General features: G+C 38.1%; 1 pseudogene; it reads left to right on the top strand.

The window, feature by feature from the left end:
• Positions 1-243: 243 nt before the first annotated feature.
• Positions 244-1,196, top strand: LOC110565627 (eukaryotic translation initiation factor 2 subunit 2-like; annotated as a pseudogene).
• Positions 1,197-23,974: the final 22,778 nt, after the last annotated feature.

Here is a 23,974-nt window from a genome sequence, read left to right on the forward strand (position 1 = left end):
TATTCTGCTGAATGGAAATCGTACTAAACAGATTTCTAAATAATTATCATTATATCAATTAATGAGTGCCTCTTTCAACCCTCATCAAGAAAGCTTCATATTTTTTTTTGTTGATAGTAATAAACACAAACTGATCAATATGAAGAGAATAAGGTATTGGTTTGTAGGAGGTACGCTGATTCCAGCATCTGTAGCCAACTAGTCTGACTTTTTGTCCATGCCTATCCCACTCAAAACACAGCCATGTCTGGGGATGAGATGATTTTTGATCCTACTATAAGCAAAAAGAAAAAGAAAAAGAAGCCTTTATGTTAGATGAAGAAGGTGATGCCCAGAAGGAAGAAACCCAGCCCTCGGAGACAAAAGAAATGGAGCCAGAACCAACTGACAACAAAGATGCAGGAGCTGATGAAGAAGATAATAGCAAAAAAGATGCTTCTGATGACTTAGATGACTTGAACTCCTTTAATCAAAAGAAAAGGAAAAAAAAGATATTTGATATTGACCCAGGTGAAGACACTTTGAAAGATACTAAGATTGACAACGACGCTCAAGAGCCAGCCAAGCCAGAGGATGACCTTGATACTATACTTGGCAATAAAAAGAAGAAGAATGTCAAACTCCCAGATGAAGATGAAATACTAGACAAAGATGAAGCTTTAGAAGATGAAAATAGCTAAAAAAGATGATGGCATTTCATTCAATAACCAGACTGGACCCACTTGAGCAGGTTCAGAAAGAGACTATACATATGAGGAGTTCCTAAACTGAGTGCTCAGCATCATGAGAGAAAAGAATCTAGATAATGTTGCTGAGGAGGGGAGGCAATTCGTTGTGAAACCTCCACAGGTTGTCTAAGTAGGAACCAATAGAACTTCTTTCATCAATTTTACAGTTATCTGTAAACCATTACATCGTCAACCCAAACATCTCCTCACATTTTTATTGGCAGAATTGGGTCCAAGTGGTTCTACAGATGGTAATAACCAATATGCAATCAAAGGAAGAGTCTAATAGAAACAGACAGAAAATGTTTTGAGATATATCAAAGAGTATGTCACTTGTCACACATGCAGATCACCAGACACAATCCTACAGAAAGACACCTGCTCTATTTCTTACAGTGTGCAACTTATCATTCTTGATTCTCTATCGCCAGTATTAAAACTGGCTTACAGGCTGTCACAGGAAAGTGAACACAGCTCCATGCCAATACTAACTAATTTGCTAATCACCATAGATTTTTCCAAAGTGTGGTGGAGAGTTGGCTGGATAGGTTACCATCAGAGTGGATGTACCATTGAGTTAAAAACAAGATAGAAAAGTTGCCAAATTACTTGGCAAGAGATTGCTCTGAAATCCTTGTAAGATGCCTATACTCAAGCTGTTGAAATACTCATTGCCTACATTAACATCTGTCAGAGCATGATGGGGTAAGGAGGTACTTTTTAAAAATCATTCATAGACTTTTGTAAAGTGCAAGATAAAGTAAAGCTTTTATAACAGTGAAAAGAAAGAGAGAATAAGAGATTTCAAGCATACTCAGCCATAAATGGGACATTTGTATCCTTTTTCATTTTCTCAAGACTCAGGGATTATTGCAAAAGAAGGGGCAGAAAGCTTGTAAGAGTGAGAGGCAGTAGATTACTACAAGGAAACAGTGTCTTCCAGACACAATAGAGAAATTATATATATTTATATGAACTCAGAGTGATGTTATTGTATATTTTAGCCAATAGTACTTTGTTACATTTTTTGAAAGAATGACATTGAAGAAGTATGGCATACCAAGGAATGCTTGGTATCTAAAAGGTCTTTTTTTCAAAGGGACATACTTCATATCTATTCATACTTGCTAATTAGTAGAAACAAAAAACAAAAATCACAAACAAAAACAACCTTTCTTTCTATAAAAGAAAGCCAATGTTGAAAAATATCATTCATCATAATAGTGGTATAAACTTACTCTGAAGCTCTATAATATAAAATTACTATCTTATTCAGGACTGTGAAAAACTGAGTCTACCTATAAGGAGTATACATCTGGCTTTGTGCCACAGACTCTTCTTTGGAGTGCAGCTGCTGGAGGCATTCTTCTTGTGGAAAAGGCTAGTCACAGGAGAACATGCTGAACTGTGCATGAGCAATTTAAGTTTTCTCTCTTTGAAATAGGACTGATATACCCCAGGCTGGTCTCAAACTCACTGTGTAGCTGGGGATGACTTTTAACCCCTGCTCCTTTTCTGTGCTCAGATTAGAAGCACATATTATCAGTTTATTCACTGCTGGGGATAAATTCCAGGCAGTCATGGATACTGGAAAAGCATTCCATCAACTGAGCTACATCCCTAGTCCAATTTAAACCGTTCTTAATCTCTCATCCCCTAATACTCCCTTAGTAAAATCATGGTCAATTGACAGAGTTGATCTCTCAGTTAATGAGAGGGAATCCCTTCCACTCCTGTTAGGCTCTGAACTGGGTTTGAGATTACAATACCAGCATAGAGGAGAAAAAAAGAGAAATCAGACACCAATCTAAAATACTTGCAAAGTTGTTTTTGTTACAGAAGGAACAGAAACCTTATCTTCCACTAACTAAGCATTTCTCAGGTATTTCTGGTAGTTAGAAGAATGCTGATACATATCACAAGTGACCCTGATTCAAAACATTTATTATCATGCTGCTGAATTGGGAAGATGATGATGTATTTTCAGCAAACAAACATTTGTCTAAGGTAGAGGGTCATGTCCCCTTTCAGCCAACCCTCTCATTGGAAGTATAGCTATAGCCTCTTTCCTTCAATGCTCTACTATGTCTTAATAGTCTCCATAGAGATCAGCTCATTCCAGGCTATCGACCAGCCTTGATCCAATTTAACTTAGGTGGACAATCACACTCCCCACTTGAGAGTTGATACAATGTCTACAGGACTGGATAAAGAATGACTAAGTAAATGTCACAGAGTACAGGGTAAGAAGTGTCTACATCTGCCTGTAAATTCTGGAAGCATCTTTAAGACCATCTTCACTGTTACCTGGCATGCATTTTCCATAGTTGTTTTTGAGTTTACCACTGCAATCTTTTTTTTTCTATTCACAGTATCTCTTCCCATAAGGTAGGCAGTTTACAGTAATATTATTGGAATGAAGCTCAGCTCCAGCCTGAAAAGGTTAAACTTTTTTTTTTAAATACAAAGCTGATAAAATTTTAAAATTTCAAATAGTCTTGGAGACATGATGCCTCTGTGACCAGCTATTCTCTTAACAAAAGAGAATCATTTGGTATGCAAGCTTCTCATTTGTCAGAGGAGAGATTTCCCTGTCTCCTCAGCAACATACTGCATAATTGAAGGTGACTCAGTACAGGAAGGTTCACCTTCCATTAGCATGTTTTCTTTGGTAAGCACTCTCTTGCAAGTGCTGTAGTGTAAACATGAGTGCCTACGAATATGAACATTTATTAAATAGTGCTGATGAATATTTCAATACCTCCGGGAGAGCAATTCACAGCTCAATCATTCAGGCTGTTTTAAGTGCAGCACAGGACAATTCCACTACATCTTCCATTAATATTTAATTGCCCATTTTATTCTGTTTACCTTTTTGGTTAATATATAATTTAAAGCCCTTCTACTAAAAAGGGGGAAAGAACAGCTGTTCATCTGCTTTTAACAAATCTCTGGTGAGAGCTTTTACCTACTTTAAAATTCATTGCACAGAGTTTTTTATTTAATATCAGTAATACAAAACCTGAGGTATGAAAAGTAAAACTTGGAAGTGACTCTCATGCAAAAAGCCTAGCTGTAACTTGGGTTTGATTATGCTTTCCTTTCTGAGAAGCAGGCATTGACAGGAAGCATCTGAATTGCCAATCATTGTACTATGTGTCACATTCTCATGAAACAGAACACTGTAACTTGGAGTGACATATTTTGACAGCAGGTTGGAAAGTTATTATGTACCCTGTGAAAGTGAGTCCTGTCATCCCTGCAATGCAGATTTTACTGATAGGATAAAAGACATCTCTGATTGCTAAAGCACAGGGAGTCAAATATATGCATGGCCTCCAGGAGCCAGGGAGTCCCTATAGTCCTAACCTTCACTCCTCCTTGTGCTGGTCTATCTTTTTATTTTAGTTTTCCCTTGTCTCACTTATTGAGTTGTGTGTATTTCATAAATATTTTTCAGTGGTGGGGAACCTGACATCCAGTACACTTCTCCTGACAGGTCTAAGTACTTAAATGTCCACTGCATACCATCCTAAAGATGATGGACCTGTCTTTTTATCCTAGATCACCAGAACTCAATGATTACAGAACAGTTCACTGGATTAATTTCTTGTTTCTCTCACTCAAATTGATTTGCATATTGTGTTTCTCCCAGTACAGACAAACCAACTATAATAAGAACCTCAAAATGACATCTCTACTTCTATTGCACTTAACTTGTAGATTTCTTCTCTAGATTTCCTAGATTCTGTCTGTTGCCTTGTCATTATTTCTTTTCCTACCCTCTTATATCATCAATTCCCTTTCCTGATCTGACTTCATTGATGAAAGTTCTTAGATGACATTCTTTTTACTTATTCATGAGTTCATTCATGAATGCTTAAAGAGCAACTTAGGCTGGTATTGTTCCATGACTATAGTAAAAGAGAAGAAAAGGAGCAGAAGAGGATTGGGAAGAAGATGAAGAGGAGGAAGCAAGAATAGCATAGAAGAAAAAAACTACTTTTGAAGATTATACTAGGAGTATCAGTTGGTCTTGAGTTGCTGAAGGATGGAGCAGGCAGTGTTGCACTGTAGGGTAGTGAGATAGGCCTGTGGAGGCGCCCAAGATGCCTCAAAATTTTCATCAATAAAAAAAAACAAATATTGCTATCGTTTGCAATACATGATTTGAAGTCTTTCTTATGAAAAGTATGGGAGAAGCTCTTATTCACAGTAAAATGTGGGAGCAAACCTCATTCTAGTGCTATGACTCTTTTTATTGAAAATTTATGTGTACAGTATATTCTGATTATGTTTTACCCTTCCACAACTCCTCTCAGATTCTCCCTACTTCCCAACACATCACAATCCACTTACTTTTTTTCTCTCTTTCACTAGAAACAGGTATTTCAATAATAATAGTAAAGTAAAATGAGATAAAATAAAAACAAACCCGAGTAGGGCAAAACAGAACAAGACAAAAAAAAAAAACCAAAAACAGAAAAAAGAGCCAAAGAGAAATCACGCATGAAAACCATATACACAGAGAACATTTTACCCTAAAACGTATACACTAAAACATTTATATACAGAGAAAATCCACAAAAACAAAATGACAAGCCATAATATATATAACCACCTACAGCCTATCATAGATCCAGGCCTTAAACATGCTGTGTATACCCATTAAGTCTGCATTGGAGAAACACAATTTATTCTTTTAAAGCAGCTATCGATTGGATAAAACTTCTGGATTAGGAATAGGGGAGTTTGTTTACTTCCTCTTTCAGCTCTGGGACTCAATCTGGTATAGACCTGTGCAGACCTTATGTATATTGCCACAATTTCTGTGAGTTCATATGAGCCTTAGTCTCTTTGATCTGAAAGGCACTGTTTCCTGGGTGTCTTCCACCCCAGCTGCCTCTGGTAATAATATTCCTGCCTTATTTACTGCAGGGTTCCCTTATTTCATGGTCTCTCACTTTCTGCATATGGATCAATTGTGAGCCTCTTTATTTGTATATGGGAATATACTACAGGAAGAAGCTTCTCTGATGATAGCTGAGCAAGGCTATGACTATAGAAGAATGTCATTAGTAGTTATTTTATGACTATGTTCCTTTAGCAGAATGAAAAGTATTTGCTCTCCCCCTAAGTCTGGATTCTAGACTTAGCAGTTTCACCACCTAAATAGTTTCACGGATAGGAATGGGTCCTCAATTCAGTCATGGTTACTCTGTTGTTTGTTATTTTACTATTATACCAGGGTATCTTGGATACAGGTCACTATTGTAGATGCAAGAGTTTGTAACTGGGTTGTTATTTACCTGTCTCCTTTGGTGGTGTTCATAATACCTTCCAGTTCCATGAACTCTAGTCAGTAGGGGTAGAGGCTCTAGGTAGTCACCAGCTAAACTCCTCTGTGTTTGATGAGTTATGTAGGTGTTGTATTCAGCAATCGGGCCTTATCATCTATTTGAAGAGACCAAACAACATTCTTGCAAAAACCTGCATTTTTAGGAGTTTCCAAAGGTCCCCTTTGGTCAACAAATTGACTGGTGGCAAGTATGTCTAGTTGAGGCTTTGTCTCCTCTTCCATTATTTCATATTTCCATTTAAATTTCTTTCATAAATATACATATTTCAAGAAGCTTATATTGTACAATGTTTCATTACAACTTTTCAAATGGCCCTTTGTTCTAGCTGTCCCTCTTTTTATATCTCTTCTACACACATCTTTATTGTCTCTCGCCATTTAATCCCCCTATTCCAGGCCTCTATCCATAGTTATCTATTTTGTTTTCCCTTCATAGGGAGAAAAACTGCAGTTCACAATGTTCTATAAAATTATTTTCTCATTCTGTAACCTGTCACTGTGTCCACATGATGACTTTTTCCATATAGAAGGTTTTCAGTTCCTTGAGATCCATACTGTATATCTAATCTCTATAATTATATTAATTGTATCCTTTTTCACATTTTAAAAATTAATTTATATTTTTATAAATTACAGTTTATGCAATTTGTATCCCCTCTGTAGCCCCCTCCCTCATTCAATCCTATTTCCTCCCTCCCTCCTTCTTCTCCTCTCATGTCCCTCCTCAAGTCCACCGATAGGGGAGGTTCTCCTCCCCTTCCATATGACCCTACTCTATCAAGTCTCATCAGGAATGGATGCATTGTTTACCTCTGTGGACTGGTAAGGGGATCCATCAAGGGGACTTAATAAAAAAGCCAGCCAATGAGTTCATGTCAGAGATAGCCACTGTTCCCGTTACTAGGAAATCCACTTGAAGACAGAGATGCCACGGGCTACTTCTGTGCAGGGATTCTAGGGGTTCTAGGTTATATCCATGCATGGTCCTTGGTTGGAGTTTCAGTCTCAGAAAAGACCTCTGTGCTTAGAATATTTTCATCTGTTGTTCTTGTGTTGCTCCTATCCCCTCCATGTCTTCCTATCTCCCCCTTCATTCATAAGATTCCCTGCAACCTGCCCAAAGTTTGGTTATGAGTCTCAGCATCTCCTTCAATACCCTGCTGGGTAAAGTCTTTCAATGGCCCTCTGTGTCAGGCTCCCGCCCTGTTGCCTACTTTCTCCCTCTTCCGATGTCCACCCCCATTGCCTTTCTGAGTGAGGATTAATCATCTTGCCCGAGGTCATCCTCTGTGCTTAGCTTCTTTAGTTGTGCAGATTTTAGTATATTTATCCTATATTATATGTCTAATATCCATTATAAGTGAATATAGACCGTGTATATCTTTCTGTTTCTGAGATACCTCACTCAGGATGATCTTTTCTAGATCCCACCATTTGCTGGCAAATTTCATGATTTCCTTGTTTTTAATTGGTGAGTAGTATTCTATTGTGTAAATGTACTACAATTTCTGTATCCATTCCTCAACGGAGGGACATCTGGGTTGTTTCCAGGTTCTGGCTATTATGAATAAAGCTGCTACGAACATCAAATGTCCATGTTGTGTACTTGAGCATATATTGGATATGTCTAGGAGTGGTATACCTGCATCTTGACGAAGCATGGAATAGTCTAATAATAATTAGATTGATTTCCAAAGTGGTTGTACCAGTTTACATTCCCAACAGCAATGGGAATTTTCCTTTTTCCACATCCTTTCCAGCATGTGTTGTCACTTGAGTTTTTGATCTTAACCATTCTGATGTGTGTAAGGTGAAATCTCAGGGTCGTTTTGATTTGCATTTCCCTAATAACTAGGTATATTGATCATTTCTTTAAGTGTTTCCCTGCCATTCTATGTTCCTCTGTATCCCATTTTTTAATTGGTTAATTTTTTGCTGTTTAACTTCTTGAATTCTTCATATATTCTGGATATTAGCCCTCTGTCAGATATTGGGTTGGTGAAGATCTTTTCCTGGTAGGTCAGCCATCGTTTTATTCTGACAACAGGGTCCTTTGCTTTACAGAAGCTTTTCAGTTTCATGAGGTCCCATTTATTGATTTTTGATATTAGAGCCTATGCTGTTAGTGTTCTGTTCAGAAAGTTGTCTCATGTGCCTATGAGTTCTAGGCTCTTCCTCAAGTTTTCTTCTAAGAGGTTTAGTGTGTCTAGTTTTATGTTGAGGTCTTTGATCCACTTGGACTTTAGTTTTGTGCACGGTGATAAATATGTATCTATTTGCATTTTTTCTACATGTAGACATCCAGTTAGACCAGCACCATTTGTGGAAGATGCTGTCTGTTTTCTATTGTATGGTTTTGGCTTCATTGTCAAAATTCAAGTAATCAAAGGTGTGTGGGTTTATTTCTCTGTCTTCTATTTGGTTCCATTGATCCACCATTCTGTTTCTATGCCATGACCATGCAGTTTTTGTTACTATTGTTTTGTAGTATAGCTTGAAATCAGGGATGGAAATACATCCAGACAATCTGTTGTTATACAGGATCATTTTGGCAATTCTGGGTTTTTTTGTTTTTCCATATGAAATTGAGAATTGTTCTTTCAAAGTCTTTGAAGATTTTTATTGGTATTTTGATAGGAATTGCATTGAACCTGTAGATTGCTTTTGGCAAGATAGCTATTTTCATTGTAAACCCTACTGATCCATGAACAGAGGAGATCTTTCCATTTTCTGATATGTTCTTCAATTTCTTTCTTTAGAGACTTGAAGATATTTTTTTTTTAAACAGGTCTTTCATTTGTTTGGTTAGAGTCACAACAAGGTATTTTATGTTATTAGTGACTACTGTGAAGGGTGTTGTTTTCCTAATTTTTCTCTCAGACACTTTATCTTTTATATACAAGAGGGCTACTGATTTTTGAGTTAATTTTGTATCTAGCCACTTTACTTAAGGTGATTATCAACTGAAGGAGTTCTCTGGTTGAATTTTTGGGGTTGTTCATGTATACTATAATATCTTCTGCAAATAGTCATACTTTGATTTCTTCCTTTCTGATTTTTATCCCTTGATCTCCTTTAGTTGTCTTTGATCTACTAGGACTTCAAGTACTATGATGAAGAGAGAGGGAGAGAATAGGCACCCTTGCCTTTTCCCTGAGGTCAGTGGGATTGATTTATTTTGATGTTGGCTATAGGCTTGCTGTATATTGTCTTTACTATGTTTAGGTAGTTGCTTTCTATCCCTGATCTCTCCAAGACTTTAAACATGAATGGATGTTGTATTTTGTCAAATGCATTTTTGGCATCTAAGAAGATGATTATGTGTTTTGTTTTGTTTTCTTCTTCTTCAGTTTGTTTTTATGGTGGATTTCACTGATGGATTTCTGAAATTTGCACCATCCCTGCATGCCTAGGATGAGGCTTACTTGGTCAAGGAAGATATTATTTATGTTTTCTTTGATTCATTTTGCAAGTGTTTTATTGAGTATTTTTGCATCAATGTTCAGAAGAGAGAAAAGTCTGAAGTTCTCTTTTTTGGTTGGGTCTTTGTCTGGTTTAGGTATTAAGGGGAATGTTGCTTCATAGAATGGTGATATTCCTTCTGTTTAAAATTTGTGGAATAGTTTGAAGAGAATTGGAGTTATCTCTTCTTTGAAGGTATGGTAGAAGGCTGTGCTGAAACCATCTGGAAAGGAGACTGTTAATGACTGCTTCTATTTGCTTGGGGGATGTAGGATTATTTAATCTATTTACCTGATCTTGATTTAATTTTGGTATATAGAATCTATCAAAATAATTGTCTATTTCATTTAGATTTTCAAATTTTGTGGAATATAGGCTATTATAGTAACTTTTAATGATTGTTTGGATTTCCTTAGTATCTGTTGTTATGCACCCCTTTTCTGATTTTGCTGATTTGCATAGTTTCTCTCTGCCTTTTAGTTAGTTTGGCTAAGGTTTTGTCTATCTTGCTCAAAGTCTGAAAGAACCAGCTCTTGGTCTCATTGATTCTTTGAATTGTTTTCTGTGTTTCTAATTCATTGACTTCATATCTGAGTTTGGTTATTTCCAATCATCTACTCATTTTGGGTGTATCTGCTCTTTTTTTTTTTTCCCTAGGGCTTTTAGATGTACCATTAAATTGCTTGTAGGAGATGTCTCAAACTTTTTTTCTGGAAGTAGTTACTCCTATGAATTTTCCTCTTAGCACTGCTTTTATTGTGTTCCACAGGTTTGTGTAAGTTGTGCCTTCATTTTCATTGAATTTTAGGAAGACTCTAATTTATTTTTTCATTTCCTCCCTGACCAAGCTGTCATTGAGTAGAGAGTTGTTCAGTTTCCATGTATGTGTAGGCTTTTTGTTATTTCTGTTGATGTTGGGTCTAGTTTTAGGCCATGGTGGTCTGAGAGGATACAAGGGATTATTTTGATCTTCTTTTATCTGTTGAGGCTTGCTTTATGCCTGATTATATGGTCAATTTTTGAAAAGGTTCATGAGGAGCTGAAAAGAAGTTTTGGGTAAAAGTTTTGTAGACATCTATTAGGTCCATTTGATTTAGGACCTCTGTAAGTGTCATTATTTCCCTATTTATTTTCTGTGTGGATGATCTGTCACTTGGTGAGAGTGAAGTCTCCCACTATTAAGGTATTGGGATCAGTGTGTGATTTCAGCTTTAATAATGTTTCATTTTCAAATGCAGGTGGTCTTTATTTGGGGCATATATTTTCAGAATTGTGATGTCCTCCTGTTGGATTTTTCCTCTGATGGGAATAAAATGTCCCTCCTATCTTTTTTGATTAATTTTGGTAGAAAGTCTATTTTATTATATATTACGATAGCTATTCCTGCTTGTTTTCTGGGTCCATTTGCTTGAAAAATGTTTTTCCAGCCCTTTACTCTGAGTTAGTGTTTATTTTTATTGCAGAGATGTGTTTTGTGGATGCTACAGAATGTTGGATCCTGTTTCTGCACCCATTCTATTAGTCTGTGTCTTTTTATTGGAAAATTGAGTCTGTTGATATTGATAGATAATAATGACCAGTGAATGATAGTTCCTTTTACTGTGGAGTTGGTGGTGTTAATGTATTTCATTGTTTCCTTCTTTTAATTTTTGTTGTGAAGTTATATATATCCTGTGTTTTCTTGGATGTAGTTGATTTCATTGGATTGGAATTTTTCTTCTAGTATCTTCTGTAGGGCTGGTTTGCTGTTTGGATACTGTTCAAGACTAGTTTTGTCATAGAATATTTTTTTTCTCCATCTATGTTGATTGAAAACTTTGCTGGGTATAGTAGTCTGGGTTGGCATCTGTGGTCTCTTGTAGTGTGTGTGACATCTTCCCAGGCCCTTCTGCCTTGTATAGTTTCTGTTGAGAAGTCTGCTGTGATTCTGATAGGTCTACCTTTATATGTACCTTGGCCTTTTTCCCTTGCTACTTTCAATATGTTTTCTTTGCCCTGTAGATTTAGTGCTTTGACTATGTTGTGTCATGAGGAATTTCTTTTCTGGTCTAGTCTATTTGGTGTTCTGTAGGCCTTTTGTATGTTTATGGATATCTCTTTCTTTAAGTTGGGAAGATTTTCTTCTATGATTTTCTTAAAAATATTTGTTGGACTTTGGAGACTAAAATCTTCTTTTTCATTTATTCCTATTATTCTTAGATATTTTTATATTAATTACACTTTATTCACTTTGTATCCTCCCATAAGCACCTCCCTCCTCCTCTCCCAATCCCACCCTCCCTCTACCTTCTTCACACATGCCCCTCCCCAAGTCCACTGAGATGGGAGGTCCTCCTTTCCTTCCTTCTGATCTTAGTCTATCAGATCTCATCAGGAGTGGCTGCATTGTCATCTTCTGTGGCCTGGTAAGGCTGTTCCCCCCTCAGGGGGAGGTGATCAAAGAGGAGGCCATCAGATTATGTCAGAGGCAGTCCCTATTCCCATTACTATGTAACCCAATTGGACACTAAACTGCCATGGGCTACATCTGTGCAGGGGTTCTAGGTTATCTACATGCTTGGTAATTGTTTGGAGTATCAGTCTCTGGGAAGACCACTGTGTTCAAATTTCTGCTTCTGTTGTTCTCCTGGTGGAGTTCCTGTACTCTCCAGATCTTACTATTTCCCACTTCTTACATAAGATTCCATACACACTGTCCAACAGTTGGCCATAAGTTTCAGCATCTGCTTTGATAGTAATCAGGACAGAACCTTTCAAAGGACTTCTTTGGCAGGTTTCTAGCTTGTTTCCTGTTTTCTTCTTCTTCTGATGTCATTCCTCTTTGCCTTTCAGAAGGGGATTGAGCATTTTAGTCAGAGTCCTCTCTCTTGATTAGTTTCTTTAGATGTACAGATTTTAGTAGGTTCATCCTATATTACATGTGTATATGAGTGAGTATATACCATGTGTGTCTTTCTGCTTCTGTAACAGCTCAGTCAGAATGATCCTTTCCAGGTCCCACCATTTACCCACAAATTTCATGATTTCCTTATTTTTCATTACTGAGTAATACTCTATTGTGAGATGTACCACAATTTCTGAATTTATTCTTCAGTTGAGGAGCATCTGGGGGCTCTTTCCAGCTTCTGGCTATTAAAAATAAAACTGCTACAAACATGGTTGAGCAAATGTCCTTATTGTGTACTTGAGCCTCTTTTGGATATATGCCTAGGAGTGGTATGGCTGGACCTTGAGGAAGAGCTATTCCTAGTTGACTGAGAAAACGCCAGATTGCTTTCCAGAGTGGTTGTACAGCTTTACATTCCCACCAGCAATGGAGGAGGGTTCCTCTTTCTCCACAGCTTCTCCAGCATGTGTTGTCACTTGAATTTTTCATCTTGGCCATTCTGATGGGTGTAAGGTGAAATCTCAGGGTCGTTTTGATTTGTATTTCCCTAATGGCTAATGACGTTGAACATTTCTTTAAGTATTTGTCTGCCATTCTATGTTCCTCTAAGAGAATTCTCTGTTGAGCTCTGTTCCCCATTTTTTAATTGGATTACTTGGTTTGCTGCTTTTCAGCTTCTTTAGTTCTTTGTATATACTGTATATTAGTCCTCTGTCGGATAAAGGGTTGGTGAAGATTCTTTCCCAATCTGTAGGTAGTCATTTTGTTTTGAGGACAGTGTCCTTTGCTTTACAGAAGCGTTTCAGTTTCATGAAGTCCCATTTATTGATTGTTGCTCTTAGAGATTGTGATGTTGGTGTTCTGTTCAGGAAGTTGTCTCCTGTACCAATGAGTTCTAGGGTCTTCTCCATTTTTTCTTCTAACTGATTTAATGTGTCTGGTTTTATGTTGAAGTCTTTGATCCACTTGGAGTTTAGTTTTGTGCAGGGTGATAAGAATGGATCTATTTGCATTTTTCTCCATGTAGACATCCAGTTAGACCAGCACCATTTGTTGAAGATACTATCTTTTTTCCGTTATTTGGTTTTGGCATCTTTGTCAAAGATCAGGTGTCCATAAGTGTGTAGGTTTATTTCTGGGTCTTCTGTTTGGTTCCTTTGATCCACCATTCTGTTTCTATGCCAGTACCATGCAGTTTTTATTACTGTTGCTCTATGGTACCGCTTAAGATCAGGGATGGAGATACCTTCAGAATATCTTTTATTGTAGTCGATTGTTTTAGCAATTCTAGGTTTCTTGTTATTCCATATGAAGTTGAGAATTTTTCTTTCCAGGTCTGTAAAGAATTGTGTTGGTAATTTGATGGGAATTGCATTAAATCTGTAGATTACTTTTGGTAAAATGGCCATTTTTATTATGTTAATGCTGCCAAGCCATGAGCATGGGAGGTCTTTCCATCTTCTGATATCTTCTTCTAATTCTTTCTTCAGATACTGGAAATTTTTTCATACAACTGTTTGACTTGCTTGGTTAGGGTTACACCAAGGTACTTTATGTCATTTGTGGCTATTGTGAAGGGTGTTGTTTCCCTAATTCCTTTCTCAGCCCTTTTGTCTTTTGTATAAAAGAGAGCTACTGATTTTTTTGAGTTAATTTTGTATCCAGCCACTTTGCTGAAGGTGTTTATCAGCTGTAGGAGTTCCCTGGTAGAGTTTTTGGGGTCACTCAGGTATACTATCCTATCATCTGCGAATAGAGACACTTTGATTTCTTCCTTTCCAATTTGTATCCCCTTGATCTCCTTCAACTGTGTTATTGTTCTAGCAAGGAATTCCAGGACTATATTGAAGAGATACGGAGAGAGTGGGCAGCCTTGCCTTCTCCCTGATTTCACTGGGAAAAATTTAAGTTTCTCTCAGTTTAGTTTGATGTTGGCTATAGGCTTGCTGTATGTTGCCTTTACTATGTTTACATATGTGCCTTGTATCCCTGATCTCTCCAATACTTTAAACATGAATGGATGTTAGATTTTGTCAAATGCATTTTCAGCATCTAAGGAGATTTTCATGTGTTGTTTTTTTATGTTTGTTAATATGGTGGATCCTATTGACTGATTTCCATATATTGAACCACCCCTGAATACTGGGATGCAGCCTATTTGGTCATAGTGGATGATATCTTTAATATGATCTTATATTCAGTTTGCAAGTATTTTGTTGAGTTTTTTTGCATCAATGTTCATAAGGGAGATTGGCCTGAAAATTCTTTTTCTAGGTGGGGTCTTTCTGAGGTTTAGATACCATGGTGATTGTGGCTTCATAGAATGCGTTTGATAGTTTTCCTTCTGCTTCTATTTTGTGGAATAGTTTGAACAGAATTGGTGTTAGCTCTTCTTTGAAGGTATGGTAGAATTCTGCACTGAAACCATCTGGTCCTGGGCTTTTTTTGGATGGGAGACTTTTGATGACCACTTCTATTTCCTTAGGGGATATAGGACTATTTAATTGATTTACCTGGGCTTGATTCAGCTTTGTTAAGTGAAATCTATCCAGAAAATTATCCATTTCATTTAGATTTTCAAATTTTGTGGTATACATACTTTTGAAGTAACTACTAATGATTGTTTGGATTTCTTAAGTGTCTGTAGTTTTGTCCACCTTTTCATTTCTGATTTTTTATTTTGATGGTGTCTCTCTGCCTTTTAGTTAGCTTGGCTAAGGGTTTCTCTATCTTGTTGATTTTCTCAAAGAATCAGCACTTGGTTTCATTGATTCTTTGCACTGTTTTATTTGTTTCTAATTGATTGATTTCAGCCCTGAGTTTGATTATTTTCAGCAGTCTACTCCTCTTTGGTGTGTCCCCTTCTTCTTTTTCTAGTTTTTTTTTTTTTTTTGGTGAGCCATTAAGTTGCTTGAATGAGTTGTCTTGAATTTCTTCTTGAAGCCACTTAGTGTTATGAACTTTCCTCTCAGTACTGCCTTTAATGTGTCTCACAAGTTTGGGTATATTGTGCCTTTATTTTCATTGAATTCTAGGAAGACTTTAATTTATTTCTTTATTTCTTCCCTGATGCAGGTGTCATTTAGTATCAAGATGTTCAGTTTCCATATGTGTGAAGGTAGGTTTTTTTGCTATTTCTCTTGGTGCTGAGGTCCAGCTTCATTCCATGCTGATGAGACAGGATAAAAGGGCTTATTTCAATCATTTTGTATCTGTTCAGGATTGCTTTGCGACCCATATATGGGCTATTTGGAGAAGGTTCCATGAGGTGCCGAGAAGATGGTAAATTCTTTTGTGTTTGGGTGTAAGGCTCTGTAAATATATGTTAGGTCCATTTGATTAATGATCTCTGTTAAAGGCATTGTTTCTTTGTTTAATTTCTGTTTTATTGACCTGTCTTTTGTTGAGAGTGGGGTGTTGAAGTCTCCCACTCTTAATGTGTTGGGATCTATGTGTGGTTTAAGTTTTATCAATGTTTCTTTTACAAATGTGGGTGCCCTTGTATATTTGGGGCATAGATGTTCAGGATTGTGATGTCTTCCTGGATGAATTTTCCCTTGATGAGTATGAAGTGTCCTTGCCCATGTCTTTTGATTAATTTTGGCTGAAAGTCTATTTTATCAGATATTAGAATGGCTCCTCCTGCTTGATTCTTGGGTCCATTTGTTTGGAAAGCCATGTTCCAACCCTTTATCCTCAGGTAATGTCTATCTTTGTGACTGAGGTTTGTTTCTTCTATGCAACAGATTGCTGGGTCTTGTTTACATATCCATTCTGTTAGTCTGTGTCTTTTTTTTTTTTTCAATTCAGTTTATTCAGGAACCTTGAACAATCATCTGACCCTGGGGAAAGCCAGCCCACAGCTTAAATAGCCTCTCGGTAGCCAGCCCCAGCATGCCACGTGGGCAATGCAGATAGGTCCACATACATGGAAGCAAGCCAGATCTTCAGCCTTAGCCAAATGTGGAGTTGTTTGTGACAGAGAGCATTCACCATCAGGAAGGTGGAAGGCGGGAACCAGCTCCATCTTTAAGGCATGGCATTACAAAGCTCTCTACAGTTCCCCCTTTTTGTTTTAGACGCATCAGGCAAGAGTAGAGGTCTGATCTCTGATATTAGAAATAAATAGGGACTTTGTACCAATGTTCATTTAGGTGTTATCCACCCAAAGAGCATCAGACCCGTCCGATACCTTTTTCTCAGAGGCGGGACCTGGAGCATCAACCTGCATGCAATCAGACATGCTCTTCTCTGGGTCGAAAGCGGCTGACCCTGAGTGCAGTGCTTAGCCTCACATCCTGAGCATAACATTTTAGCTTTTTATGGTAGCCAACCATGCTTGGTGAGACTGTCTTGCTTCAATGGCTGTAAAGGCCTGAATGGTTATGGCTGCATTATGCTGTTGTGAGACTCTAATTTTGCATATATACCACAGGCAAACCAAGGAGACCAACACCAGAAGGCCTGCTAATGCTCCTATGCCTGCCCAATCCTTCAGATGATTCATGGCTGCAGCAATCCATGATGATAATCCTGTGGCTAGTCCTGCGTCCACTCTGGTAGAATTTACTGTGACAATGGCCACTCTCAGCTGCTCCATCGTAGTATCGAATTCTCCAGTCCAATTACCTAAAATATAGCTAGACAATTGTTTAGACAGATTTGCAGCCCAGGAAAAATTCTCATGTTGTATGCTAGTGACTCAAAGTCCAGCATACTTTCATTGACAGCCAAGTTGAGCGATTTGCCATAGGGTATCAATTTGCTCCTGCACGAGGTCAATCCTCTGATTGAACACCATCAAGCATCAAGTTGAGCATTAATTCCTTTTTGTACATCTAAGGCATGAGCTACATTGGCTAAAAGATTATACAGGGTCTGAGCAGTCTGCACAGTATGACTCATGTCTAATGCCGCGGTGGTAGCTCCAACAACTGCCAATGAGATGGCAGTAACAATGGCGGCTCTAATACCAAGATCCCTTTTCTGTTTGAAGAGAGTCATAGCGTGAGGGGCATCAACAGGCACAGGCACCCAGCGAGGCATGAATGTAACCAGGGCATACCTAAATTCACTAGCATTCATTCATTGGGCAAAAAAGCAAGTATCATCACCATAATTACTTGGCTCTATCTGGATAATAATGAATAAAAATGGGGGATATAAAGAAACAGGTGTGGGCTTATAGGAAATATTATGAGAAGCCTTAACCCCCTGGTTGGAACATCTTGCATCAGTTCTAGAACTACCAGTGGTGGTGTCTGAGGTCTGAGTAGGTTCAGGAGACCATTGCCCCCAGGGGCGAGATGTGTTCCATGTACATTGACTAACTCCATGTTTTTCTCCACTTTTGAAAGTCATTTAAGGTTCTAAAATAATTTTTTCCCTTTTTTTAAAATTTTTCATCAATTACACTTTATTCATTCTGCATCCCCCCATAAGCCCCTCCCTCCTCCCTTCCCAATTCCACCCTCCCTCCTCCCTCTGCTTGCATGCCACTCCCCAAGTCCACTGATAGGGGAGGTTCTCCTCTTCTTTCTAATCTTAGTCTATCAGTTCACATCAAAAGTGGCTGCATTGTCCTCTACTATGGCCTGGTATGGCTGCTCCCCCTCAGGGGGAGGTGATCAAAGAGCAGGCCAGTCAGTTCATGTCAGAGGCAGTCCCTCTTCACATTACTATGTAACACAATTGGACTCTGAACTGCCCTGTGCTACATCTGTGCAGAGGTTCTAGGTTATCTCCAAGAATAGTCCTTGGTTGGAGTATGAGTCTCTGGGAAGTTCCCTTTGTTCAAATTTTCCTGTTCTGTTGCTCTCCTTGTGGAGACCCTGTCTTCTCCAACTCTTACTATTTCCCAGTTCTTGCATAAAATTCCATTCACTCTGCCCAACAGTTGCCCATCAGGCTCAGCATCTGCTTTGATAGTTTGAAGGGCAGAGGGTTTCAGAGGCCCTCTGTGATAGGTTCCTAGGATGTTTCCTGTTTTCTTCTTCTGATGTCCATCCTCTTTGCCTTTTAGGATGGGAATTGGACATTTTAGTTAGGGTCCTCTCTCTTGCTTAGTTTCTTTAGATGCACAGGTTATAGTGGGTTTGTCCTATGTTGCATGTCTATATGAGTGAGTATATACCATGTGTGTCTTTTTGCTTCTGGGACAACCCACTTAGGATGATCCTTTCCAGATCCCACCATTTACTTGCAAATTTCATGATTTCCTTAATTTTCATTGCTGAGTAATATTCCATTGTGTAGATGTACCACAATTTCTGCATCCATTCTTCAGTTGAGGGGCATCTGGGTTATTTCCAGCTATTACAAATAAAGCTGCTACAAACATGGTTGAGCAAATGTCCTTTTTGTGTACTTGAGCCTCTTTTGGATATATGGCTAGGAGTGGTATGGCTGGATCTTGGGGTAGCATTATTCCTAGTTGTCTGAGAAAGTGCCAGATTGATTTCCAGAGTGGTTGTACGAGTTTACATTCCCACCAGCAATGGAGAAGGGTTCCCCTTTCTCCACAACCTCTCCAGCATGTGTTCTCACTTGAGGTTTTCATCTTGGCCATTCTCATGGGTGTAAGGTGAAATGTCAGGGTTATTTTGATTTGCATTTCCCTAATGACTAATGAGGTTGAGCATTTCTTTAAGTGCTTCTCTGCCATTCGGTATTCCTCTACAGAGAATTCTGTTTAGCTCTGTTCCCCATTTTTTAAGTGGATTACTTGATTTGCTGCTTTTCAGCTTCTTTAGTTCTTTATATATACTGGATATGAGTCCTCTGTCAAATAAAGGGTTGGTGAAGATTCTTTCCCAATCTGTAGGCAGTTGCTTTGTTTTGGTGATGGTCTCCTTTGCTTTGCAGAAGCTTTTCAGTTTCATGAGTTCCCATTTATTGATTGTTCCTCTTAGAGCCTGTGCTGTTGGTCTTCTGTTCAGGAAGTTTTCTCCTGTACCAATGAGTTCTAGGGTATTCCCCACTTTTTTTTTCCAGCCGATTTAATGTGTCCGGTTTTATGTTGAGGTCTTTGATCCACTTGGACTTCAGTTTTGTGCAGGGTGATAAATATGGATCAATTTTCATTTTTCTACATGTAGACATCCAGTTGGACCAGCACCATTTGTTGAAGATGCTATCTATTTTCCATGGCATGGTTTTGGCGTCTTTGTCAAAGATCAGGTGTCCATAAGTGTGTGGGTTTATTTCTGGGTCCTCTGTTCCATTGATCCACTATTCTGTTACTGTGCCAGTACCATGCAGTTTTTAAAACTGTTGCTCTATAGTACAACTTAAGATCAGGGATGGAGATACCTCCAGAAGATCTTTTATTGTAGAGGATTGTTTTAGCAATTCTGGGTTTCTTGTTATTCCATATGAAGTTGAGAATTTTTCTTTCCAGGTCTGTAAAGAATTGTGTTGGTAATTTGATGGGAATTGCATTGAATCTGTAGATTGCTTTTGGTAAAATGGCCATTTTTATTATGTTAATGCTGCCAAGCCATGAGCATGGGAGGTCTTTCCATCTTCTGATATCTTCTTCTAATTCTTTCTTAAGAGACTTGAAATTTTTTTCATACAAGTCTTTGACTTCCTTGGTTAGGGTTACTCCGAGGTAACTTATGTCATTTGTGGCTATTGTGAAGGATGTTGTTTCCCTAATATCTTTCTCAGCCCTTTTGTCTTTTGTATACAGGAGTGCTACTGATTTTTTTTGAGTTAATTTTGTATCTGGCCACTTTGCTAAAGGTGTTTATCAGCTGTAGGAGTTTCCTGGTAGAGTTTTTGGGGTCACACATGTATACTATCATATCATCTGCAAATAGTGATAATTCGACTTCTTCCTTTCCAAATTGTATCCCCTTGATCTCCTTCAACTGTCTTATTGCTCTAGGAAGGACTTCCAGAACTATGTTGAAGCGATATGGAGAGAGTGGCAGCCTTGTCTTGTCCCTGATTTCAGTGGGATTGCTTTAAGTTTCTCTCCATTCAGTTTGATGTAGGCTATAGGTTTGCTGTATATTGCCTTTACTATGTTTAGATATGTGCCTTGTATCCCTGATCTCTCCAATACTTTAAACATGAATGGATGTTGAATTTTGTCAAATGTTTTTCAGCATCTAGGGAGATTATCATGTGTTTTTTTCTTTCAATTTGTTAATATGGTGGATCACATTGATGGATTTCCGTATATTGAACTACCCCTGCATACCTGGGATGAGGCCTACATGGTCATGGTGGCTAATATCTTCGATGTGTTCTTGTATTCGGTTTGCGGCTATTTTGTTGAGTATTTTTGCATCAATGTTCATAAGGGAGATTGGCCTGAAGTTCTCTTTTTTTGTTGGGTCTTTGTGAAGGTTTAGGTACCAACCTAAACCTAAATTCTATGTGGCTTCATAGAATGAGTTGGGTAATATTGCTTCTGTTTCGATTTTGTGGAATAGTTTGAAGAGAACTGAAGTTAGCTCTTTTTTGAATATTTGGTAAAATTCTGTGCTGAAACCATCAGGTCCTGGCCTTTTTTTGGATGGGAGACTTTCAATGACTGCTTCTATTTCTTTGGGGGATATAGGACTATTTATTTGATTTACCTGGTCCTGATTTAGCTTTGGTAAGTGGAATCGATCAAGAAAATTGTCCATTTCATTTAAATTTTCAAATTTTGTTGCATATAGACTTTTGAAGTAAGTCCTAATGATTGCTTGGATTTCCTCAGTGTCTGTAGTTATGTCCCCCTTTTCATTTCTGATTTTGTTGATTTGGATGGTGTCTCGCTGCCTTTTAGTTAGCTTGGCTAAGGGTTTGTCTATCTTGTTGATTTTCTCAAAGAAGCAGCTCTAGCTTTCATTGATTCTTTGCACTGTTTTATTTGTTTCTAATTGATTGATTTCAGCCCTGAGTTTGATTATTTCCAGCCGTCTGCTCCTTCTTGGTGTGTCCACTTCTTCTTTTTCTAGGGTTTTTAAGTGAGCCATTAAGTTACTTGAATGTGCTGTCTCAAATTTCTTCTTGAAAGCACTTAGTGCTATGAACTTTCCTCTTAGTACTGCTTTGATTGTGTCCCACAAGTTTGGGTATGTTGTGTCTTCATTTTCATTGAGTTCTAAGAAGATTTTAATTTCTTTCTTTATTTCTTCCCTGACCCAGCTGTCTTTTAGTAACAAGTTGTTCAGTTTAGGCTTTTTGTGTAGGCTTTTTGCTATTTTTGTTGTTACTGAGGTCCAGCTTTATTCCATGGTGATCAGATAGGATACAAGGGATTATTTCAATCTTCTTGTATCTGTTGAGGCTTGCTTTGTGACCAACTATATGGTCTATTTTGGAGAAGGTTCCATGAGGTGCTGAGAAGAAGGTAAATTCTTTTGTGTTTGGGTGTAAGGTTCTGTAAATGTCTGTTAGGTCCATTTGATTCATGACCTCTGTTAGAGATATTGTTTCTTTGTTTAATTTCTGTTTTATTGACCTGTCCTTTGTTGAGAGTGGGGTGTTGAAGTCTCCCACTATTAGTGTGTGGGGATCTATGTGTGGATTAAATTTAATCAATATTTCTTTCACAAATGTGGGTGCCCTTGTATTTGGGGCATAGATGTTCAGGGTTGTGATGTCTTCTTGGTGGAATTTTCCCTTGATGAGTATGAAGTTTCCTTCCCCATCTCTTTTGATTAATTTTGGTTGAAAGACTATTTTATCAGATATTAGGATGGCTACTCCTGCTTGCTTCTTGCGTCCATTTGCTTGAAATCCCTTTACCCTCAGGTAATGTCTATCTTTGTGACTTAGGTGTCTTCCATCCCTTTACCCTCAGGTAATGTCTATCTTTGTGACTTGGGTGTGTTTCTTTTATACAACAGATTGCTGTGTTTTGTTTACACATCCTTTCTGTTAGTCTGTGTCTTTTTAATGGAGAATTAAGTCCATTGATATTGAGAGAGAGTAATGACCAGTGGCTGTTAGATCCTTTGAATTTGATGTTGGCTGTGGTCATATGGTTGTGTGCTTGGTTGCTTTCTGTTTTACTTGTAGTGGGGTTATTTTTTTTCCTGTGTTTTCTTAAATGTAGCTAGCTTTCTTGGGTTGTATTTTCCCTTCCAGTGTCTTCTGTAATGCTGGATTTGTTTGTAGGTATTGTTGAAATTTGTTTTTGTCATTGATTATTTTGTTTTCTCTGTCTATGAGGACTGAGAGTTTTGCAGGGTATAGTAGCCTGGGCTGACATCTGTGTTCTCTTAGGGTCTGCATGATATCAGTCCAGGCCCTTCTGGCTTTCATAGTCTCTGTTGAAAAGTCAGGTGTAATTCTAATGGGTTTGCCATTATATGTTACTTGGCCTTTTTCTCTTGCAGCTTTTAGTATTTTTTCTTTGTTCTGTATACTTACGGTTTTGATTATTATGTGGCGGGAGAATTTTCTTTTCTGGTCTAATTTATTGGGTGTTCTATAGGCCTCTTGTATTCTTATTGGTCTCTCCTTTAAGTTGGGGAAATTTTCTTCAATGATTTTGTTGAAAATATTTTCTGGGCCTTGGTGCAGGGAATCTTCTTTTTCCTCTATTCCTATTATTCTTAGGTTTTGTCTTTTTATGTTGTCTTGAATTTCTTGGACGGTCTGTGTCAGGGATTTTTTAGATTTAACATTTTCTTTGACAGATACATCTATTTCTTCCATTGTATCTTCCACACCTGAGATTCTTTCTTCCATTTCTTGTAGCCTACTGGATATGCTAACCTCTGCAGTTCCTGCTTTCTTCCCTAAGTTCTTTCTCTCCACAATTTCTTCCATTTGTGTTTTTTTTTTTTTTTTATTTTTTCCAATTCCATCTTCAGGTCTGGAGCTATTTTGTTGGTTTCCTTCCCCTGTCTGACTGTATTTTCATGTTTTTCCGTCAATTCCTTCAGCTGTTTGTTTGAGCAATCCACTGTTTCTTTTATTTCATTTAGTGATTTAAGCATTTCCTCTTGAAAGGCCACATACCCTTTGGCTGCAGCTTCTTCTATTTCTTTTTGTATTTTATTTGTTTCCTCTGTTATCCTCTTCTTGAGCATAGATGTTAGGTCGTCTCCTTGAATTTCTTTTATGCTGTGGTGTCTAGGGCTATTTGCTCCTGGATAACTTGGTTCTGGAGGTGCCATAATGCTCTGGCTTTTGTTGGTTGAACTTTTACACTGTCCTCTACCCATTGGGCTATCTTAGTTGTTTGAATTTAGTTTCTGGTTGTTCCTTATAGTGGAGAGAATCCCTTTGGCAGGAAGATGTTTTTTCCTGAAGGAATCCTTCCCAGCTTTTTGGGTATAGTCCCTGGATGTCCGCTGTTTTTCAGGAGTTGCTACAGCTCACCTCAGGCCTAGAGACCTGGGTAGTAACTGTGGTCCTGATTAGTCAAGAGGGCTCTCCTCTCACGGGAAGAAGTCCTGGAGACAGCTGCCCTCTTTCTGGGTTTCTTGCTGTAAATTTAGTGATCAGCTGCTGTAACCTGTGTGTCCCGTGGTTTGGTCTGTTTTTTTAGGGATAACTGGTTGCCCCTTGGAGCAGTATCTGGGG

This window comes from Meriones unguiculatus, chromosome 12 (genome assembly GCF_030254825.1).
Source record: "Meriones unguiculatus strain TT.TT164.6M chromosome 12, Bangor_MerUng_6.1, whole genome shotgun sequence".
Lineage (NCBI taxonomy): Eukaryota > Metazoa > Chordata > Mammalia > Rodentia > Muridae > Meriones > Meriones unguiculatus.